Source organism: Eutrema salsugineum, unplaced genomic scaffold (genome assembly GCF_000478725.1).
Source record: "Eutrema salsugineum unplaced genomic scaffold, Eutsalg1_0 scaffold_1, whole genome shotgun sequence".
Classification (NCBI taxonomy): domain Eukaryota; kingdom Viridiplantae; phylum Streptophyta; class Magnoliopsida; order Brassicales; family Brassicaceae; genus Eutrema; species Eutrema salsugineum.
Window position 1 is genome coordinate 21,132,335 of NW_006256909.1, and position 10,446 is coordinate 21,142,780.

Below are 10,446 nucleotides of genomic sequence, written 5' to 3' on the forward strand. Positions count from 1 at the left end.
ACGCAACCATCATGTTTCGCATCTCCTCCTGGGTTTCGATCGTTGCCGTCGTCGTGCCCGATGTCGGAGCGTCGTTCTCCGCGCCGTTACCGGTGTTGTTGTTGTTGTTGTCGTCGGGGGTGTTGCTCGCCATGTTCTTCGGATCTTAAAGTCTCGTCGATTTAGAGTAAGAAAGTTTCGATTCCCCACAGACGGCGCCAAATTGTGTGAGCCAAAACTCACACAACCAAGAATTTGTGAAGAGAGACTAAGGGATCTGAAACTTCTAGGGTAATCGCAAGAACAGTAAGATCAAAAGAGGATTTTTATTGCTGTAAAGTGTTTAGTCCTTATTGCTTAGGGTTGCCAAAGTTGGCGGAATGAATTGCATACATCATATATTTATACTAACTTTCTAAACCGCCTAGCCGAAAATCTCGGGCGAGATTTTCGGAATATTTCCTTATCGCCTCGTGCGGCTGACCGCCTTTGCATCTCGCCTAGGGTTTTCCATGGGCTTCATCTTTCAAGGCTTTGCTTCGGCCCGTCCAAGCTTCTTTACGGCTCGGCCCATCTAGCCTTCTTCACGGCTCAGCCCACTTGCCATGGGGACATGATCTAGCTGATAACTAATGTTTTTAAGGCCTTAGATGGGTTATCAATCCCCTTGTCAAAGTAGTATAAGGGGTGTCAATCCATATGTGTGGTAGTTAGGCACTAGTTTATGTGATAGTTCTTAAGTCAAGTAATCAAAGATGAGTTTTGTGAAACCAGCAACAAGAAATCATAAAACAAGAAACAAATAAGCTATGATTAATGAACTAAGCAAGCAAACAAAACAAGATGATGGTGATTAAGCAAATGATAAAAGCTAAACCTCTAGATGTGATCATTGATTAGGGTGCTTTAGATATTGAATCATGATGCTAAGAACATAATGCAACACTTGCTACTCTTTAGTCTAGGCTTCTTAATCAGATTAATTCATTCCCATGACAATAATCCCTTTGCAAATCACTTAATCAAGTCTAACAACCATTAGATATAATCAAGCAATCAGCAAGCATAATGCATCAAGCCTAATAAGTGACCAAACAATCTCTCAACCAAGAAGACTGAATCTTATACAGAAAGACATAACAAGCAATCACATGATCTCAAACATTTCAGCTTAGAACTCTAATCTAGACTAATCCTCTCATGAAGGCATTAATCTCTACACTAATCCACTTTCAAACCAAATAATCATTTGTGAAATATGAATCAATGAGCATTAAGAAACATTTCTAATATGTCATTCATGCATTTAACAAATCATTCCCATGATGAAAAAGGCATAAACCCTTAAGTTAGCTCATTCAGGCATTTCATCAAACACTTTTGGTGCATGAAATGCCTATGAACCCAGATTTCACTTTCCCAAGGAAATCTGGCATTAGGAGCAGCTAACTAAGGAAATGGAATGAGAATCTAAACCCTAAACATCACCAATCAAACATATAAGCACCCTAATCTACACACCTAGAAGTTTAAAAGATGACTACTCACTAATCATGAAGAACACATCTAATCTTTTGCAAGAGATGATGTTAATCATGATTAGAAGTAGAAATGAGATGATGATATGATAAGAAACAGACTTGGAATGATCAAATCCCTTCAGATATCTCTTAATCAAAAACGTTTTACACTAAAAAGGAAAGAAAACTAGAGAGAAAACTAAGTAGAAGATAACATTTAGGGTTTTTCACCCAAAAAAACTATATATACTAAGTGCTAATGAACCGGGTCAGCCCGGAACAAACCGGGTCCTGACCCGGCTTTAGTGGGTAAAGTGGAATTACTGCGGGTTGGTCCAGTGTCTCCCAGGTAGCATACCTAAGCCGCAGGGTTTGTTACTTAGACATCTTGGCCGTTCTTCTTTCTGCTGCGGCTTGGACCTCTTTCACCAGATAGCACGCCCAACTTGGAGTAAATTGCGAACATTTGTGCGGCTTGGTCTTCTTTGTTCCCAGGTAGCACGACTAAGCCGCATCTTTTATGACTTAGAAAACTCGGCCATTCCTCTTTTTACTGCGGCTTGGACCTCTTTCACCAGGTAGCACGCCTAACTAGGAGTAAATTGAGAGTGTATGTGCGACTTGATCTTCATGCTTCCCAGGTAGCACGCCCAAGTCGCAGTATTGTGGACGTAGCAATTTTCTTGCTCGGGAGCCTCAGACCTCATCCATTGATAGCTTACCCGCACTTCTCAACTCGCAGCATCAATCTCCAGGCATTCGTCTTCAGGCCTGCGAGTTGACCAAGTCGCAAGGCTTTCTCGCAGCATTCAGAGCAGCTTGGACCACTTCGCATTCCGGAGAGTGTAACTTCTACGATACTTGTCCGAATTGAGTGATTCTAGTTGCAGAAGACAGAGGACTCATACATCTCCAACTTTTGTGAAGGAAGCTTCGGTTCTGGGAAGTTGAAAGCTTCCTGGAGGGCTCATCTTTGCAGTGCATTTACACGATCAGAGAGAGGCGTCTAGACATGTGTCCATTCCGGAGACCGTATCTTCCTACTCATAGCTCCGAATTGAATTATCTTGGACGTTCTGGAAAGAGGACTCAAATGTCTCTGATTCTCATGAAGGCACCGGAAACTGAATCGGCCTGGAAGTGCACCGTCCTTCGCATTCTTCGGAGCTCATCGGTTCGGTCCAAAACGGCAGCGAGACAGGAGTTTCTTCCGACGAGCTTAACTTTCTGCTCACGCCTCCTAATTCCATGATTTTACTTGCTTTGGAATCGTGATCCAATCTTCTCCAACTTTGATGAAGCCCCTGCCAACTGAATCGGACCGGAAGGTTCCCCGGACAGGCGATCATTCAGGAATATCGGATTGCTCCGGAATGAGGGCGAGAGAGGCCTGTTTTCCGGTGACCGTATCTTTCAGCTCAGTGCTCCAAATGCCCTTATTCAACCTCTCCTGGGTTCGTGACTCAAGTATCTCCAACTTTGTTGAAGACTCTATAAGCTGAATCGGCCGGCAAGATCTTCCGGTGACGCGATTTCCGAAATGTAGCTGCACCTGGGAATTTTGGCCGAGAGACTTGACCGCGGTACGTGTTTTTGGCCGAGAAAGCTACCCGCGGGAAGGATTTTGGCCGAGAGTCTTCGGCCATCAGTACATCATTTTGCCGAGAAACCCAAAATTGCTCCTTTTCACCATTTTTGATCATTTCAACTCCATTTCTTCATCTGAATCACATCCTCCACTCCAAATAGGCTCCAAAAGCACCTGTTTAACACTCCAAACCATGCAAAACTCTCTTGGACCTAATGCAATCTCCTAAGTCCTAAAACAATGCTTAAAGACCTAAAATGCATGCAAATGAGACATGATTTGGACTAGAATATGTACATTAAATGATGCAATTTATGAATATATCACTAGCCCACCGCACCGATACACGGCTCGGCCCAAACGTGTTGAAGTGGGGCTCGGCCCATTTCTTTTGATGCGGCTCGGTCAACCTGTCTTCTTTCACGGCTCTCCCTACTGGCCTATCTGCACGGCTTTCCCATTTGTCTTGGTGAGAACGGCTCTCCACTTGTCATGGTGAGAACGGCTCTCCCACTTGGCGACCACGGCTCTCCCACTTGGCGACCACGGCTCTCCCACTTATCTTTCTTCCATACTTAGCCATTCTGAGGTGGTTTATCTACTTGGGTGAAAACCGACCCCAACACATATGAGGATGAATATGAAGGGCATTACCTCGAAGATGAAGACTATCGTCTGTTCATAGAAGGAGGCAATCCAGACAAAATGGTAGAATTAGGAGCTCCAATCTCCAGGGAAAGACTCATTGAATTCAACAAGTTTGTGAAATCGATCCCTCTTTACACAGGTTTCGATGATATATGGCATCTTGGTTGTTTGCAAGTTTTCTTTAGGTACAGCAAGGAGACAAAAGAGGACATCAGAACCTATTTTGGGAGGGCCACACGCCTGACTTTACTCAATCCACCTTCAAAGACCCGAAGACTGCAGCCACTACACCAACAAAATCAGCAAAGAAAAGCTCGATGAGTTCAACGAAGTAGTCCGAAATTTGCCTGAAGTAATCACCTTTTTCAGAGCTTGCAAAACTTCATGATAGGCCATTACTTCTGTGAGAGCAAGGAATCAATCCCTGAGATAGAAGACTTGTTCAATCATGCCAGAAGAGGTAAACCTGTTCGAACACTTCACAAAATCGAAGGTGTAGGTCAGTTTCTCATCTCTTGTTTTATTAGAGGTGAAATGTTTAAAAACGTGCTTTGTGATTCTGGAGATTGTCTTAACATGATGTCCAAGGCAATTGCTTTGAGACTTGGTATTAAAAACCTGTGAAGGACTAGAGCAAAGATTAGTCTAGCTGATGATTCCAATGCAACACCTCAAGGAATAGCTCACGAAATTCTTTTGGGAATAGGAGATTGCATAGTGCCTGTCGACTTCTACATTGTCGAGACGAGAGACGCAACATATCCAGTGATTCTCGGATGGCACACGGCAAGGTAAAGCTTCCCGGATCAGATGCTTTCTTGGTATAGACCACCTTTGAATGATAGCGCTGCACTCGTGACTCAGTATTACCATACCCTGGAGCTCCTTTGTCTTGTTGAGGATAGCATCCTTTAGAAACATTCCAAGCTGTGGTATAGCTAAGAAAGCGTCTATGATAGGCAAGGTCAGTTGCGTGTTCTCCAAGTGTTTCTCAAAGACCACCTTGGCTCTATCTAGGATTTGTTTCTTGAAACGCCCTGGGAATGATATCTTGGGCTGGTAAGGTGGTGGTGGGATGTATGACTTTTCAAGCTCAGGGGTCTTCTCCACCTCTTTTCCTTTGTCTTTTATCGGTTCTTTCTCCAAAATCTCTTCTTCTTGCGCATCATCTGAGGCTGCCTCCCCACCAATTTTCTCATTGTCCTCAATGAGCTTTGTTTTATGTGCTGGAGGTTGTAATTCCTTTCCACTCCTCAATGTGATAGCGTTCACATACTCCTTGGGGTTAGGCTCCGGCTTACCTGGTAAAGTCGGACCTCGTGATGATGTAGAAGCTTGATTTTGCTTAAGCTCTCCGATATCTTGCTGCATTGTTGCGTGCTGGCTCTCAACTCGTTGCTGACCCTGTAACAGCTGCTGTAGAAGCCCACAGACGTCAGGACCCATCTGATTCGTAGCCGGTCTCTGGTTCTGTTGCTGAATACCCATCGGCTGCGGATTGAACCCTGGTGGAAACTTATGCTGCTGCGGTTGGCTGTTGAAGTTGTTGCTTTGAGCCGGTTGATTCTGCTGACTGTAACTCTGTTGCTGCCCACTGAACTGTTGCTTGGGCTGAAAGCTGTTTTGAAATGGAGCTTTAGGAGCATAGCTTTGTTGGTGTTGTTGAGCAGGGTACACTTGATCTTGAGGATTAGCTACATTTGGGTTCCGGTAAGAGAGGTTTGGATTATTCCCAAAGTTGTTAAACCGCTGATACTTTTGTTGGTTCCCAATGTAGTTTATCTCTTCTTGAGTTAGACCATCTTCATTGACATTATCAAAGCTCGGCCCTTGCTCATCAAACTCGCCGACAAAGTGTATTGGCTTCTGTGTAGCCATGAGGACCTTGTCAAGCTTCCTCTGTAGCTCTCTTATATCTTTCTCCATGCGCTGTTCTTTACTAGATCCCTCTGAACCGTTTGCCCTGTCAAAATCTTCTCCATACGTGTCATTAGACATGGCGAGGTTCTCCACTAGTTCCATTGCTGCAGTAATCTCTTTCCCAAGAAATTTTCCGTTTGAGGCTGTATCAAGTATGTTTCTGATCTTGGGGAGGGCACCTCGGTATAGAGTACTCAGAAGGGAGGCCTCCGAGAAGCCGTGGTGTGGGCATTGGTTGGTATAACTCCTGAACCGTTCCCAAGATTCACTAAAACTCTCATTGTTGTGCTGCGTGAAACTTGAAATCTGATTCCTTAGCTTGGCTGTGCGTAAGGTAGAGAAAAACTTTTATAAGAACGCCAGCTTGCATTGCTCCCACGTTTGTATAGAACCCCTCGGGAGGTTCTTTTCCCATTGGTGAGCTTTATCACCGAGGCTGAATGGAAACAGGCGTAGCTTGAAACTATCTTCTGATACGCCATTTATCTTTGTCAGGTTACAAACTCGATCAAATTGATCAAGATGCTCTAGAGGATCCTCTCCGGGTAGACCGTGAAACTTGGTGTTCTGCACCATATTGAGCAAAGAAGCTTTAACTTCAAAGTTGTTGTTTTGCACAGGTGGTGCTTGTATCCCGGCTCTATATTGGTGCGCATTAGCTCGGTCATTTTCTCAAACAAAAACCAGAGGAGGTTGTCTCTGAGCTTGTGGCGGAGGCGGAGGAACATGATGGGTTTGCTGCTCATTTCTGTTGGCTTGATGTTGATTCTGTTGAGCAAGCCGTTCATTTCTTTGAGCCTGTTGTTGGTTAACGTAGGCCTGTTGCTCGTTCCTCTCAGCCTGCGCTTGATTAGCCTGAGCCTGGTGCTCGGCATCTTGAGCTTGCTGCTCAATCCTTTGCTGTTCTACCATACCAAGCCTTTCAAAGTGCCTTTCTCTCTCGCGTGCTTGCCTTTTGATTCGGTTGATGTTGTTGTCGTAACGGAGAGGCGGTTCTGTGCTGGGAGACCTGGTTTTCATGCACCTGAAAGCAAAGCCAGAACTTGTAAAAGAGTTAGTAAAACAAAAGAAAGTAAAGTCTTGATCTCAAGAACAAATAAGAGACTAATGCTCCTACAAGTTGGCAACGGCGCCAATTGATAACTAAGAGTTTTCAAGGCTCTTTGTAGAGGTTATCAATCCCCTGTCTTGTAGTACACGGGGTTATCAATCCAAACTTGTGTATGAGGCACTAGTCTATGTTACTTGTGATCTTAAGTCAAGATGATCAAACAAGGGTTTTTAACTAATCTACTTAGCAAGCAAATAAACATGAAAATGAAACAAAGGATGATATTTAAACTAAGTGAGGATGCAAATGATGATAAATATACCAGTAAATAATCGGATGATGATGATATATGATAAAGGCAGAGGCTTTAGACAGGCTCAAAGACTTGGGTGCTTCCAAGCTAAACTAGCGAGCTAATGAATCAATATTATCAAGCGGTTTCATTTAACATGAACTCAAGTTATGATAATCTTCTCATGAAAGTATTAAACATCTAAACTGATCCTATTTCATACCAAAATTCCTTTTGAGAAGCATGAATTAGTCAGCTTTAAGATCCAGTTCAATAAGTCATTTAAAAGTTCAAACTATCACTCTCGCGATGAAAGACTCTTAAACCTCTAACCGATTGGTTCAGACATTCCTACGAACACTTTTGATGCGAGATATGTCTCAGATCTGAACTGCAAGTGATGTGCTTGGATCCAGCTTAGAGATCTTGTCGGTTAAAGAATGAAACATGCAAGACTAGACCCTTAAACTCGCTAATCTATCATGAAAGCACCCTAATCTACCTATCTAAAACCTCTTAAACGACTACTCACTGATCATAACGAGCTCACTGAGTCCTTTGCAAGACATGTAGCTAGTCATGATAAGGAGTTTGATGCTGGAGAACAAAAGAAAATAAACAAGAACAAGATTCTCACGTGAAAACGAGATATCAGATTATATTAATCAAGTTTCAAAAAAGTGGCAAGTTCTTTAAGCTAAAACAGGCAGGAAATGAGATAAGATAAAAGATGATTAGGTTTCTGGTCCTAAAATCTATTTATAGTGAAGGGTAAGTGTCGCGGGTCAGCCTGGAACAAACCGGGTACTAAACGCTCTTCTTGGGTCGTCGGGTGAAATAAGCCCCCGCGGTCGCAGACGTTCTGACCGCAGAAAACGTATGGTCGACCATGGTCGCGTATTCCTGACCGCGGCCAAGCACCTGTTTACCGCGGTCGCGTGACTCCTGACCGCGGCAAATGGTCGTTCAGATCAAACCCGACCCCAAACCACCCACTTCACCTCATTCCACCTCACTAATCCCCACTCCACCTCATTCATCACCCTCCACCACCTTCATCACATCCGATCACCTTCCCAAACCCCTAGTGTAAATTGCGAACCTGTCTGCGGCCTGGTCTTTCGTGCTTCCAAGTTGCATGACCAGGTCGCACAATCTGGTACTTAGGCATTTCTGGATCCTTTGTTTGGTGTGCGGTCTGGGAGCCTTGAGCATCAGCTAGCAGGTCCAACTCGGTGTGATTTGCGAGTCTTCATGCGCCTTGGTCCCTTCTTGAGTTAGGCCGCATGACCATCTAGCATGGTTTTACACTTAGACACCACAGGGTCTTTATTTTGTGTGCAGCCTGGATTCTCTCGGAACTTCTCGCGCTTCCGAGCCGGTCTTATTTGCGAGTTCTGCTGCGACCTGACCTCCTCTTGTGCTAAGCCGCATGACCAACCCGCAGTTCTCGTCACTTAGGCATCTCGACTTCTTTTCCTCCTGTGCGACTTGGTTCTCCTTGCACCCAGCCCGTATGTCTAAGCCGGTGTGAATTGCGAGTATGTGTGCGGCCTGGTCTTCTGTCCATTCACGTCGCAGACCCAAGTCGCAATCCTTGACACTTAGCATTTTCTTGTGCTCAGATCTCCTTCTGCTAAGTGAATAACTCGCAGGCCTAAGTAGATGTTCAAGGCGAGTTCTGCTGCGGCCTGGTTTCTGGCTTCACTGAGCCGCACACCCATGTAACACACCGGCTTTCACCTGTTTCCAAGCCTTAAACCTTCTTCTCAGCTTTCTCACATGCCCCAATTCAATTTGGCCTGAGCCATGGCCTCCAAATGTCACTTGGAACCTGAGACCAACTCACAAAACCCATCAAAATGTTCTAAAACATAAAAAAAAAAAAAGAAATCAAAAGAACTATGTACAAGGATAAGCTTGGGGTGTCTCCCAATAGCACTTTGTTTAAAGTCCCTAAGTTTGACTTTGAAAACCTGCTTAACAGGCTGGTGGTGGATCAAGAAGGGGAACTGATGTAGCTTCCTCCTTCCTTTGTGAGATCAGGTAGTGCTTGATCCTTTGGCCATTAACCACAAACTCTTGACCATTCTTGCCCTCTAACACAACAGCTCCATATGGCCTGACCTCAAGAACCTTAAAGGGACCAGACCATCTAGACTTAAGTTTTCCAGGAAACAACTTAAGCCTAGAGTTGAACAGCAACACCAGATCACCATCCTTGAACTCCCTTTTCAGAATCTTTTGATCATGCAGAGCCTTGGTCTTTTTTTTATAAATCTTGGAGCTCTTAAAAGCCTCCAGCCTGATCTCTTCAAGTTCATGGAGTTGAATGATCCTTTTCTCGTGAACTGTCTTGATATCAAAGTTCAGCAACTTCACAGCCCATAAAGCCTTGTACTCCAGCTCAACAGGATGGTGGCAGCTCTTCCCATATAGCAGATTGAAAGGAGATGTCCCAATTGGAGTCTTAAAGGCTGTTCTATAAGCCCACAATGCATCATCCATCCTTTTGCTCTAATCTTTTCTATTTGAGCTAACAGTCCTCTCAAGAATGGCCTTAATCTGTCTATTAGACACTTCAACCTGGCCACTAGTTTGAGGATGATAAGGAGTAGCTACCTTGTGTTTCACTCCATGCTTTCTCAGCAATCCCTCCAAGGTCTTGTTCATCAAATGAGATCCTCCATCAAAAATAACAACCCTGGGTACTCCAAATCTTGGGAAGATTATGTTCTTGAACAACTTGACCACTATCTTGGAATCATTGGTAGGGGAAGCAATAGCCTCAACCCACTTGGACACATAGTCCACAGCCACTAGTATGTACTGATTCCCATAAGATGAGATGAAAGGCCCCATAAAGTCAACTCCCCAGCAATCAAAGATCTCAACCTCTAAAATTGGGTTTTGAGGCATCTCACTCCTCTTTGAAATGTTCCCATGCCTCTTACAGGCATCACATGCTGAAACAACCATCTGAGCATCCTTGAACATTGTGGGCCACCAGAACCCACTCGGAAGAACCTTGGCCACAGTCTTGAATGCTCCCATGTGACCCCCAAAAGCTGAACCATGACACTCTTGCAACACAGGTTGCATCTCCTCTTCAGCAAGACACCTTCTATACAGCTGATCTTTGTTCAGGACATACAGATAGGGTTCATCCCAATGGTATCTTTGCAGATCTCTGAAGAACTTCTTTCTGTGGTAAGCATCAAGTTCAGGTGGTTCCACTCCACAAGCAAGAAAGTTCACAATATCAGCAAACCAGGGCATTCTCTTCTCTTGGATGCTATCTACTTCTTCAAACTCCAAATAAGAGTTGAGCACCATCAATGATTCCTCAGGAAGACTGTCATTAAGAGGGACTTCAGAGTTTACTCTTAACCTAGAAAGATGGTCTGCAGCTCTATTCTCTATACCCTTCTTGTCTTGTACTTCCATA

General features: G+C 44.2%; 1 non-coding gene across 1 annotated transcript; it reads left to right on the plus strand.

Annotated features, from left to right (window-relative positions):
* Positions 1 to 5,869: 5,869 nt before the first annotated feature.
* Positions 5,870 to 5,976, plus strand: LOC112082566. Its single transcript, XR_002897234.1, has one exon. It is a non-coding gene; the product is annotated as a small nucleolar RNA R71 (small nucleolar RNA).
* The last annotated feature ends 4,470 nt before the right edge of the window (positions 5,977 to 10,446 follow it).